General features: G+C 56.8%; 1 long non-coding RNA gene across 2 annotated transcripts in view; it reads right to left on the bottom strand.

Moving 5' to 3' along the window:
- Nucleotides 1–577: 577 nt before the first annotated feature.
- Nucleotides 578–13171, bottom strand: part of LOC308627942 — a 65095-nt gene continuing 52501 nt past the window's right edge. Inside the window, exon 3 of one of the 2 annotated variants that reach the window (XR_014017473.1) lies at nucleotides 578–750. This is a non-coding gene — a long non-coding RNA (uncharacterized lncRNA). Of the gene's footprint in view, nucleotides 751–12368; nucleotides 13069–13171 lie in introns of those variants that run through there. The other variant, XR_014017474.1, reaches the window with a different exon arrangement.

The raw sequence follows: 13171 nt of genomic DNA, 5'->3' as shown, positions 1-13171 counted from the left end.
CTTGTAGAATAATACACACTCACCAAGCACCATCGACGGGCTTTGACACAGATTAACACAGATTAACTTCTGAACCCTCACCACCGCCTCCCTGAAGCAGGTACTATTATGATCCCCACGTTATAGGTGAGGAAACGGAGGCCTGCTGAGTTGGGAACTCACATGCCCACTCATACAACTAATTAGGGCCAGATCCAAGTTCAAACCTGGCTCGTGTGACCTCTCAGCCCACACTCAGGCACTCAGAAGGCGGTCCCAGACCATGGGAGCAGCAGCAGCATTACCTGGGACCTCGTTAGAAATGCAGAAACTCAGATCCCACCCCAGACGGGCTGGACCAGGACGCACATTTAAACAAGTGTCCGGTGACCACTTTGCCCTACTGCCCTGCACGGAGCCCGGGGCCTTCTTCCGCCACCTGACCCAGTGCCCGCCAGCCCTTCCCGCCTGCCGGCTCCACCTCTGAGGCTCATCCCCATATGGCCCTGGAGCCCAGCCCTGCCTGTTGATCTCAGAACTCGATGCGTCATTACTCACCAGCGCAGGGCAGCCTGACAGCTTTGTCTTTTTCCTTTGCCTTCCCACACTCCCCTCTTTGATATCTGGCCCTGTCCACAGTGAGGGTGAGGTGGAGTCTCCCAGCAGGGCCGGTGGGTGCCCTTTGTCAGTGGCAGCCCCCTGCCCTGGTGTCCGTGAGGGGCTGGCTGTGCTGTGGCAGGTGGCACAGAGGGCCCATCCTGGCCCTGGAACCTGCGGGCAGAGCACGGGGGGCAGTGGGTGAGAGAAAGCGCAAAGGCTCTGGTCAGGGTGATGCGGCTGGGCCCCCATCCCACCAGCATCCTCTGCGCTTAGTTTCCTCCTTATCGTCCAGGGTTAGTAACAGGCGACCCACAAGGGCTGTCGTGAAGATGAGAGGAAGACGTATTGGGACAGTTGCCATCTGATGGAATTCTGGATGATCCAGATAGAAAGTCCACAAGAATTCATTAACAGACAGGGAAACTGAGGCCCAGAGGCACGGTGTCCTGCGTAAGGTCACGGGGCCAGCTGTCCACAGAATCAAGACTCCGTGCCCCTTCTCCCAATGTCCTGCCTGGTCCCCTCTCTACAGCTTCTGTGTTCTGCATAGGAAAATGGAATCAGGTGGTGCCTCAAGAGAAGGTTATGTGGATTCCAAGGGCCAAAGTCCAGTGTAACTGTTGGCCCCAGGGGAGAGCCCAGCAAAGACGGTAAGTGGGTCACCCCCATCAGCCACTGCTGGGTCCTGAACGTCCTAGGAGAACGGGCCAGAGGAGAGGGTGTCCTTCTCCAGCGGTTGGAGAAATGTAGTGAAAGGAGCTGTTGTCCAGAATCTCTGACACATTCCCTTGCCCTCCCTGGCGGAGACACAAACACAGACAGACAGACAGACACGCAAACCTGATGAGGTGCAGGCACACAGACAGAGACTACCCCCCCAGAGGACCCACGACACACAATTAGGCATTGCCGGCGGCCCCAGAGTCCCACAGACCAGAGTCGGATGAGCTGTCAGTGTTTTCCACACCTGCGCCTATACGTGTGCACACGTATGCCTGTGCACACCCCTGCCGGGTCGGACTGCACACCCACGCACACCGTCACTCTGGCCTGTGGGGGGGAGGCAGGAACACGAGTGAGCTCCGAGTCTTGGCCTGAGCGGCGGTGTGGGTGTCTCCCGACCCAAGTGGGTGGCCAGTGGCAGGGGACAGGCCACGGGTTAGCTGAGCACAGTGGTCCTGCGCAGGGGTGGTGAGTGTCGCCATGGTGATGAGAGCTGGACATGCCAGGCTGGGAGGCCGGCTCCATGTGGGTGGCGGGACACCGTAGGCCCAAGCACAGATCCATCAACTACAGGAGGGAGGGAGGGCAGGCGTCTGAGGGTCCGGGCTGGGAGGCAGACTCCTGGGGTCCGGTGGGGGGCTGAGGTGATCCGGGATGGCAGGACCAGCTGCCCGCGTGGCAGGCCTGGGCACGAAACGATGAGCTTGTTAGCTGGCCTCCGGCTGGCTGCACAAAGCCAGACCACGGGGCCTCGGTCCCTGCCTCGGGGCCACGCACCCCTGCCCTCTTCCCTCACCGGCAGTTGTGCCGAGTCCACAGCTGAGGCAAAGCCCACAGGGAGAGCAGAGCTGGGGCTTGGCGGTGAGAGGTAATCACTGGCTTTGGGAAAACAGCCGTGCAGGGGGGGGACGTGGACAGACGGAAGTGGTCCGAGTCTGACAGGTCCCATATCCGTCCCCTGGGCCACCAGTTGTGAGCTTGGGCGAAGTCACTTCACCCCTCTGCTGGCCTGGTAGTCTCCAGGGCCAAGCGAGCTCTCAGTCCTCGGGCTGGACCCTCCACTGACCCGCCGCTGCCCCACATGCACACCGGGCGTCTACCCCGTTTCCAGGTGGGGAAAGTGGGCTCCCTCCTGGCCGGAGAGTGGGCAGAGGCTGGCCTTGTCACCAGAGAGACCGGAGCTCGGATCCTGCCTCTGCCACTCTGCCACGTGTCCTCAGGAAAGCCACGGGCCTCTCTGAGCTCCTACCACCAAGTGCCCTTGCCCCATTCCTCCTCCCCACCCCCAGAGGCTCAACCGGGATTGCAGGGCAGTGGGTCTGGTGCTCAGCAGGGTCTGAGGCCGGACACCCTGTAATTCTCAGGCCTCTCAGCTTCTGCCAGGTGAGCCCTGTGAGGCCCCCTGACCCCAGGGCCCTGGGGGAGGGGGAGGTGCAGGCGCCCGTGTCTGAGGGGAGGGGGGGCTTGCAGGTGGCAGCGCAAAGCCAGGGCAGGGAGTGGAAGCCCTCTGCTTCCCCGCCCTGGGCCGAGGTTTCCCGTCTGAGGGTGGTGGGGCTGCACTCCCTGATGCCGACAGCCTGGGGCCAGGGCTCCCCCTCCTCACCCAGAGAGGCTGTGGGGCGAAGCTGGCACAGCGGCAAGCAGCTTCAAATAGGGCAGCTGTGAGAAACCCAGTGGAAACCCACAGAAGGAGAAGGGCTGGCTCTGGGCTCCGAGCCCTGCGGAGGCAGGAGGGGTGCAGGATGTGGGAGGAGGGGCAGTGCCCACTGCACCCACTGGCATCTATTGGGATTTCTGTGGAAATGTTTGCTCGGGCAGAAAAAAACTCCGTTGCCATGGAAACCCAATGTCTTCTCCGCCAAGCTGAGTCTCTTGGTGGGAGAACAATCTCAGGAATGCCAGGGATGGTAAACTTAGGGGTCTTCCCAGCGCCAGGCCTAAGGCAACCCGCAACCCTACCCCATGGGCAAGGGAGTCACATCCCTTCAGACACTCACTCGCTCATTCATTCAACAAACACCAACTGGTCTACATCAGGCACCGTGCTGGGGTTGTGGAAATTCATCCAACACGGTCCCTGAACTCAAGAAGGCCACAGTCTGGTGGGGAGACAGGTGTGTAAATGAGGACGATTCGGCGGGTAAGGGCTTTCACAGGGATGTGGGAGAATGCTGTGGAAGCACAGAGGGAGGCTGGGAGGGCTTCCTGGAGGAGGTGACATTTTTGCTGGCCTGGGGCAGGGAGGGCACCCCAGGCAGAGGGAACAGCAAGTGCAAAGGCAGAGAGAACAGGCACGGCACCTGCAAGAAGAGTCATCTCGGGAGGTTCCCGAGGGCCTCACTCACACCCAAGGCGAGGTCGTGTGCTGCAGCAGTCAGTGTGGGAACCAGGCTGCCTGCTCTTGAACTCCAGCTGTGCCACTTCCAAGCTGGGTGATATCGGGCAAGGCACTTCACTACTCGGTGCCCAATTTCCTCATCTGTAACCTGGAGATGGTAATATTATCCACCTTAGAGGGTTGTTGTGGGATAAATAAGTTGGATGAGTAAACCACTGTGCAGGGCTGGCACGCAGTACTGTTATTATTAATAATAGCTCCTCCCCTTCCCACCCACCTGAGCTGCTCAGGGAAGGTCTGACCGTGAAGGCCAAGGGTACGGGATGAAGAGAGGTGAAGGGAACAGACAGGCCTGCTCTGGCTCCTGGCAGTCTCCTCCAGCACCTGGGAAACCCAGCCCCCTGCCGGCCCCTGACCCATCCTACAGAAGAGAACACCGAGGTCCTTGGAGGGTAAATGACTTGCCAGGACACTCAGCAAATTCGTGACAGTGTGCTGGTGGGGTTAATGTGCGTGAAATGAAAGGCTGACCTGAATAAATAATTTATTTCTGGATTTCAATAATTTAAAAGCCTTCATTTCGTTGGTGTCTTATCAAAAATAGAAACTTTCTTCTTTTTCACTCTAGATTTTTTTTTAAAAGTAGCACATGGGAGCAGGGGCCAGAGCAAGGGCCTTTGAAGGGTTCTGTGGGAGCCGCCCCCTGCACAGGCCACAAACCCTGAGCATCCCCACCTGTCCTCAGATCTGTTGCATGAGGGGACAGGACCTGCTGGGAGAGCTGGGCCAGAGCCCCAGGGCCCTGGGCAACATGGTGAGCGGGCGACGGCCAGATGCCCATCCCCCAAGTCCTCCCCTTCCTCGTGGGCACACGGGGGTCATGACACCTCCTCTCGGAGCTGTTGAGAAAATTCAGCGAGTCTGCGTCCTCGGTGGTCCAGTGTCCGTGTCCAGACCTGACACACAGTGGGCCCACAACCTACAGACATGTTTGTCCCTCTGGGACAGGCCTTAGAGAAAAGGCAGGGAACCAGGTGGCCGAGAGGCACAGAGGGAGGGAGCACCGGGTGAGGGGAGGCCTACTCTCCTCCTGGGGGATCTCGGAGCTTCTCGAGTCTCCACCTGCGCCCTAAAGCTCGAGCATTCGGGGGCTCTCCCCACCCCACGACAGCCCCCACCTCGTTCCTCTGTTACCTCACAAAGCACAGCTCCCCCAGGACCAGCGTCCTGCAGGGAAGCCAGCCAAGGCAATGTCTCAGAATACAGCCCTCCGCACAGGCACAGGCAGCCTTGCAGAGGCTCTCAGGTACCGTCACTGTGCATTTTCCCTGCTCATCCGACGACCGTCACGTCTGGTCCCCTCCCTGGAGCTTACCCAAAAGGGTACCCACAGCTCAAGGTCAACTCCCAAACCAGAAGCCATCCCAATCTGGCCCTGGCTCCTTCTGCTCCCCTACAACCCAGAGCCCGTCCTTAGCATCTGCATCTCCGAAGGGCTTCATGCCCTGAGCCTTTGTCCGGCCCTGAACCATCACGCTGCTCAGAGCCTTAATCCCTCTGCTTGTTCGGCTGCTGGGACCTTGTCACAATAACCCCTAACACAGCAGCCCCCTGGGGAGCTCAGCAGTCTTCCAAGTGCTTTCTATCAAATTAACCCCCCTGACCCCAAACAATCCTAGCAGGTGAATAGTATTTATTATTAAGTAACCTGCACGAGGCCACTAGGCTAGTAAGTGGCAAAACCAGGGCGGAAATCTAGGTCTGCGTCGCCACCTAGAACCCCGCACCCTTCCCCCCTCTCCCTGCCTCGTCTGTCCTGTTGGATCTGGACAGCCTGGGGAAGGGTTATTACCCCGCATGGTAGGCAGGGAGGCCTAGCAAAGGGAAGTAATGAGCCCAGAGTTCTGGAACAAAGGCTTTGGCCTCCACGAGGGCTTGGTGTTTGTCCACCAGGGGCCAGAGTTGTGGTCCCCCTGCATCTACCCCGAGAATCCACTGCTGATGCAGTCAGTCTGGCCCCAAGAAGCTGCTTTCCCCACCTGAGAATGCCCCCATGCCCAGCGCCAGCTAGGCTTAGCTTCTCTGGGTTAAAGAAATCTCTCCCGGAAATGAGGTCAGGTTGTAAGTTCGCCCGAGCTTTCCTCCCTGGGATGGGCAGTGTGGGAACAGCAGGACAGCCCCAATGACAGGGCAGTTCAGAAGCCTCCAGTGTGGAGGCCCACACGTGGCTGTGGGGTTTAGATCAGAGGAGGGGAGTCACTGCTGGTGTACTTAGGGGGGCCTTTGCCTCTCCCCTGGGGGTGGGCAGAGGGTGGCGTGACAGCAGAACTCAAAAAGGGACACCCTGGCCAGGGACCCCAGCGGGATCAGAACATGACACCATTCTGACTGCAGTCTCCGGCCTCGTGGTCGCAGAGGGGTGAGCTGGGATTCCAGACCAGGACATGCCACTCACTGACTCAGTGGGCCGACGACTTTCTCTCTCTCAAACCTTAGTTCCTTCATCTGAGAAAATGGAGATAACTGACCCCGCCCTACCTCTTTCACTGGGTTACTGATGATCAAAGGACGGGTCCAATGTGAGAAGATACCTCGCCTGCAGCGAGATGCACAGGAGAGTCAGCTTTGGGAGAGGTCACCGGCATCACAGGTGACAAAGGGTTGCAGTAACCATTTCGATTACAGATGGGCATGCTGAGGTCCAGGGCGGGGAAGGTGTTGTCCAGTAGGTAGGGAGAGTGTAAGCAGGGCTCCCAGGCCGGCTGGCTGTCTGCCCAGGCCTGGCTAAGCTGACCCTTTTCCTGGGCCCAGGGGGAGCCCACTTTGCACGACACAGGTGCCCCTGAGCCCACAACCTGGGAGAAAGGCCCTTTCAGCGAGAGGTGTTTGGGGACATGTCTTGCTGTCAGTTGATTGACAAGGACAGGCTAGACTCAGCACCGATGTCCTAATGAGAGCCCCCAGCAGGGATGGAGGGTTGCTTCTAGCTCCCGAGAAGTCTGGCAGGCTTTTGGCTGGATCTTGCAAGGACTCCCTCCTCGCCCCAGAGGCCAGTTTTACACTCCTATCCCCCAGGCCTTGGCCAAAGAAGTCTCCTCAGCTGGCTGTCCTTACCTACTCCCCTGCCTGGGGACGTCCCACCCACCCTCCATTGCCTGTGGCCCCCTGCTCCAGGGAGCCTCCCTCGATGGACCGGTGAGAAGTCATTGTACCCATCTCTCCCTCCTCATGAAGCGTGGAGCAGTATGAAGGGTTAGACCCAGCTCTGGAAACCTGGCTTCATCTCCCAGGTCACGACTTACTAATAATGAAACCATGGGCAAGTCACCTGGCCTTTCTGGGCCTGTTTCCTTATCTATAAATGAAGGATAATAACACCTATTCCCAGGGTTTCTGCAGGAGTGGGGTTAAATTCATACATTGAAGAAATGCTTTCAAGCACCTATTAAGTGCCAGGCTTGATTTTAGATGTGTGGATGCAGTGGTGAATAAGACAAAGTCTTCATGGAATTAAAATTCTAGTGGGGGAGAAAGACAGTGAACAGATAAACAAAGGCATAAATAATAACAGAGCAGGATAGGGGCATAGAAAGTCATCCATGAGGGTGGGGTGCACTCTTTCAGACACGGTAGGCACTTAATAAATTGTGGATGGATGGATGGATGGATGGATGCAGGCGTGCATGCATGCTGGATCATGTCTCCCCCACTTTTCATAACCAACAGTGACCATGGTTGTGGCCCATTTCATCTCCAACTCAGAGCATCTCCCCAAACCCCAAGGCTGGCCAAGGAGGGGCCAGCAGGGGCATGTGGATTAGAGGTGGGCCTGGCTTCCCTCCCACACTGCATCCTTCTCTTGATACCATCTCAAAGCAGCCTCCACTTGCAGGGAGACTCGTGCACATGGAGGGCCAGGGAGGCCTGGCTGACAGAGAGGGCCACGCACGGCCCTGAAAAGAGCCACTAGAAACTGACAGCAAGAGTCCCAGACGCAGTGGCAACAGCTTTCCCTGTTTCCCTGACTGGGCCTCACGACAACCTGGCACGGGGGCCTCATCTCCAGGATTTGATGTCGAGAGGCTGGCTGAGGGGGAGAAGAATAAAGACCACCTCATGGCACTGGGGGCCCTGAGGGCCAGCAGGCCTATCCAAGTCCCCTGATCCAGGCTTCTCATTTCTGTGGCCCTGCCACTAGCACCCCTCACCTGTCCCCCATAATCCCTGTCACCCAAATCCACAGGCCACTCTGCTTGTCTCCCATGTCCTCAGTTCTACTGTCAACTGCAGTGATTATGGATGCCAATGGGTGACTCCAGCTTGTGGCTTAAGAAAAGGTGCGACCCCACCCCAGGTGCTTGTCTCTGGAGGGCTCTGCAGGGAGACCACAGTCCTGGGGGTGCTGCTCCAGCAGGTGGGCGTGAGCAGAGTGGGTGACGGGCCCCGGGTCAGGAGCACCTCTCAGTTCCCCCCGAAGGTGGGGCTGTGCTCCTGCCTCAGCACTCAGGTACCCAGGGCACACGGGGGTCACACACTCCGCATTATTCCAGCTGACTCCGGGATCTTCCCCACCTGCACGATCCCCATCTCAGCCACCTCAGAGGAAGGTAGAGGCCCCCCAGCGACACCTGTCTGAATAGAAAAGACAGAAACAAACAGCCTTTCCTCAATTCCCAGGAGAAGCCATGGGCCAGGGGTTGGCAGGAACTGCAAGGGCTGATTCAGCAGAGTATACGAATCAGAGAATTTTAGAGTCGCCGGGGGAGAGGTTCTGTGAATCACCAGATCACACAACTGGAGAAACACGGGCATTTCATGTCGTGGGATCAAGGAATCATGAATTCTCAGAATCACTGAATCGGGGACTTCAGGAATCACTAGGATGAAGGATTTCAGGCTAAGAGAATGGCTGAGCCCGTCACGGCTCGGGGAAGAGGTGCCTCCTTCCCGGTCTCTTCCGCAGAGATGTCCCCAAATCTCCAGTAGCCCCAACTGGCTTCCTGGCCACCAGCCTCACCTGCCTTCTGGCCCCTGCTGCCCCGTCCCCGTGACCTTCCCACTCAGAGCCACTGGGATCACTCCCAACCTGCCGCTCAGAAACTGCTCAGGTTCATTCTTGTCAATAGGATAAGTCCCCAAGCCTGAGCCTGGCTGCTGAGGCCCTTTGTGACACCTGACACACCCCATCCTATCTCCCCCTGCTCCCCCGGAGGGGCCAACACACTTAGTGCGACATAAACAAAAACAGAGGACGCAGCCCTGAGCCATATCTGCTGTTTATTTTGACCACATCCACGCTGACCCAGGATGACTGGTCTTCTCATGGGGCGGTCAGGGCTCCCGGAGAGAGGGCACCACGAGGGCCATACGGAAGCCACTGGTTTCTCCAGGCTCGGCGCAGACACCTGGGCAGCTTTCCTCCTGCTGCGATCCATGGCCAAGCAGTCCCAGCGCATGCCCAGATTCAAGGAGGGGATGCAGACTCCACTCCTCGATGGAAGAAATGTCAAAGGATGCCTGGCCATTGCTTCGGCACCACAGATGCAGGCTGCCCTGGGGACAGGACTGGACCTGCTGGCCGCTGGGGACTGAGCACTCTCGCCCTGGGACTGAGACGGGGGGATCTAGGCACCCAGGCAGCACGTCACTACACACTGTCGTGCTGGGAAATCCTCCAGTAATTCTGGTCCGTTTCCACTTGCTCCATCAGAGCCCGCGGACATCACTGTAGATCTTAGGCCCCCGAGACCTGATGCGAGAACTCTTGTCAAGGTCCCAGTTCCCAGAAAGGGCTCGAGGAATCAGCCATTATTATTGTTGAAGCATTGCATGTATGAACCACCTCAGAGAAGCACACGGGATCCCAGAGTTCCGGGCAGGATTCTCCACCCATCAGGGCTCTTGGCTGCAAAAACAGAAATCAGTTCTGACTGCCTTCAGCAAACAAGGGCTTTTGTTTTGTTTTTGCTTTTGCTTTTTGTTTTGCTGTTGTTACTTTTTTAAGGATGTAGCAGGCTCACAGAATAGATAGGAAGCGAAAAGTCAGAGGCAGGAATCAAATGAGCCCCAGTGAGATCAGCCAAAGGCAGTGGTGACCACCTAGCATGCTGTTGTCACCACCTGGGTCTCCGGCTCTGGGCCCCAGCATGGTTACCTCCACCACTGATGACAGAGTCACGGTCTGGACCACAGCGCGAGCCCTGCAGCCAGGGGCAGAAGAGGGGGAACTCTGTCTCCCTGCTCCCACAGCGGGAGGCAGGCAGGAACTGGGGACCGCTCTACATGAAAGGGGGACTCATGATGGAAAGCCAAAATAGGACCTCTGTCTAGTACTGGAACCTAACTCAACTTCGTGGAAATGGCTCCTCAGCTACTGGTTCTGGAAGAAAGACCAGAATTTTTCCAGGACAAGCAGGGGGAAGGTGTTCTGAGCAGGACAGCCTTGGAAAGTGGTGAGAGTGAGACCCTCCAAAGAGTCCCAATGAAGGGTTGGATGGGCTCTGAAGTGTGACTTTGGAGTAACCTCAGCCCGGCTCTCTGCACCCACCCCTCCCCTGTAGCACATCTCCTCTTAGCTCAGAGCAAGGCTGCCTGCAGGGGGGATGCTGCCTGAGTTGCATCCTGAAAGTCATGGAAAAGTCAACCACGCACATAAGGTCACTCTGGTCGGGGGGCGGGGAGTCAGTACAGCGAACAGGTGAGCATTTTAGTAAATCGAGGAACCCAGCTGGTAGCCTGGGTGACCAGGAGCAAGCACCTGTCCTTGGTCCACAGCGGGGTCCACAGCTCTCCCCAGGGGTGCAGACCATGATGGCGGTTGGGAAATCTACTTTCCTGCCTATTCTAATAGGTGTCCCCCAGGAAGGGGTCTTTGTGGGTCGTCACACGTCCCCAGCCGCAGAAGGCGTCCCTGTTGCCGGCAGATCAAAATGGGGTCCCTGTTTCAAGGGGAAGAAACACTCATCATCAGAGACAGGGAGTCAAGCCAGGGGGATGCCGTACAGACGGGCCTTGTGGAACTAACTCTCTCCTGTAGCCTCCCCAGATGTTTTCGTTCCTTGTCCACAGTTTCCTTTCTTCATCCAACCTAGTATATAAGCACTTAGGCTCTGCCACGTCTTTGGGCCTTTGTTTTCCTGTAGGGCCCCCATGTACAGGTAAAAATCTGCATGCTTTTCTCCTGTTAATCTGTCTGAGGTCAGTTGAATCCTCAGGCCCAGCTGGAGACCTAAGAGGGGAGAGGTCAAGCCTTCCCCCTCCCACCTGGGGGTGCAGCCAGACACCAGGGGCGCATATGGAGCCTGTGGAGGTCCAGGAGGAGCCTTGGGAGCAGAACGGACCTCGGATCCTGACTGAGGGGAGAAGGAACGGACACAAAGCTCCAGCCCCCGATGTCATGCAGGCCGAGTGGGGACAGATGGCCAGTTCACCAGCCCCACCCTGCCCACCTCACTCAGTCCGTCCCCTGCCCAAACCCTAGAGATTCCAGGCCTCCAGCCCGTGGTGGACAGTTGGGAGACAAGGGGAGGCAGAGTTGGGAGCAAGAGAATGGGGTCCCCGGAAGATGACTCAGGATCTACCCCCCAGAACGTACCTCCATCTCTAATAAAGGCCACGAACAAGCCTGTGCCCACCCCCTGGGACGACAGCACCCACACAGCGTCGCTGTCAGCAAGCCAGACGTGCAGTAATGCCAAGCCCCTAAAAGGCAACCAGGACTCCAGCCAAGTTCAAGTCCTGCATTGCCAATAAATTACACAGACTTTGGGCAATTGGCTCTCCTGGAGAGGCTTTCCTTTTCTCCTCTGGACAGTGAGGTCCGGTGGGTTTTCCTACTGATCTGTAACATCCCATTTTTAGGATGTCAGCCTAATACTGCTGTTAAAAATAACCTCTTCCAATGGCAAGGTTCTCCCCATGAAGTCCTTATAGAGTATAAAAAGAAAATTAGCCAAGCGAGCACGGAAATCCTGTTTTTAGGACAAATTTCCTTTGGGTTATAAATAAGCAGATCTTAGCGGAAAGGAGCCCCGAAGCCGGGTCTACGAGGCCCAACTGCTTTGCCCTTCACCTGGGCACACACATGTCTGGTGTAAAGGACATGACAGGCCCGGGGAGGCAATATGTCTGTTGACAGCTGTTGCCAAGGTAATGTCAGGCCAGGCTGCAAACAGGTAGAAAGAGCTGGCTCTTTTTGGAAAGCGCCAGGAAGCTGATTAAATTTTCTTAGAATTACAGGTGGGTGCCGAGAAGCCTATTCTTCTTGAGCAACTCGTGGCTCAAAGCTGGACTGGAAACAAAGAGACATGGCGCTCGTACCTGTGCTGCCATGAATTTCCCAGGGTTACCCAGGGAAATCGCTTCTGTTTCCCCACCTGCAACGTGAAGGGTTAAATCCGTGGAAAAGCTCCGGGGTTTCAGGGCGTCCCTCAGGAGACACCCTGGGCAGGAGCCCACTCTCATCGGTTTTTTTCCCCAGAATATAGAAATGGATTTATTTTTCACGTGTCTCCATCTCGGCGTGTCCAAGTTCAATTACAGGTTAAGTAATAGTGGACCTTTTGTTTCAATCAAAATGCAATACTTATCCCATCTAACTCTAGAGGGTCCAATGACGTGGAAATAATGTATTTGTAATGATTATATCAAAATCATCCATCTTTGAAGAACACTGTCTTAGGAAACACAATTTTATTAAACTCCAATAAGAGCAGGTGCGGTATCAATTAAATAACAGCAACTAAACTAAAAACTATTGATCAAAATTGCTTTTAGGAGAGAAAACGGGTAAAGGTCTCTAGGCCCGCAGGGCTGCTGCTGCGAATGTGGCATCACCCCCGCAAGTGAGCCGGGTCCCTCAGTCCTGGAGGCTCAGCGGCCTCCTGCCCTGGGGACCTGCTGACCCACGGCCCCGGGCCTCTGCCTCCGCGACTGGTGTCCGCGTCCCCCCCGCTTCTCACTAGCTGGGCTTCCCCTCAGTGGGAAGAGCTGGCGCCCACTCTTCTCCAGCTTCCTTCTCAGAAGAGGTGAGACGTTTCTGCTGGAGGGAAGGAGCTTGTTCTTTTCTGTCCCCTCTCCCGTCTCCTCCTGCAGGAGGTCACTCCAGTGACCGTGAGGCTGATGTTTCCACGCACGTTGGGAGCTTCTTCTCTACCTCTGCGCGGTAAATTCCCCCCTCCGCGACCTTTCTGCGAAGTTCCAGCACTTGCTCTTGGTGCGGTGCAGGCAGGATGTGAGGTCTCAGTGGCAGCTCCAGCACCTCACCGCCCAGCTGTGGGATTTCAGGCTGCAGATGTGCTCACTCACGTTGGAGCCTTCTCATCTGAACTGTAAGTGCTTTGTTCATCTGCTTTTCTTCACAGAACGTCTCCTATGTTCCTTGTTTTCCTCCTTCAAGCCTTTGGAGGGAGGGGAGCGTGGTGGGCCCTCTGTGTGGAGGACAAAGTCATCACATCTCCTGACTTAAAGCCTCCTTCTGCAGCTGGATGCCCTCCTGCCCACCAGCGACACAGGGTCCTCTCTCCCCCCTCC

This window comes from Mesoplodon bidens (assembly GCF_964165515.1).
Source record: "Mesoplodon bidens genome assembly, chromosome: 14".
In the NCBI taxonomy this organism is placed as follows: Eukaryota; Metazoa; Chordata; class Mammalia; order Artiodactyla; family Ziphiidae; genus Mesoplodon; species Mesoplodon bidens.
This window is presented reverse-complemented; position numbering and strand designations above follow the sequence as displayed.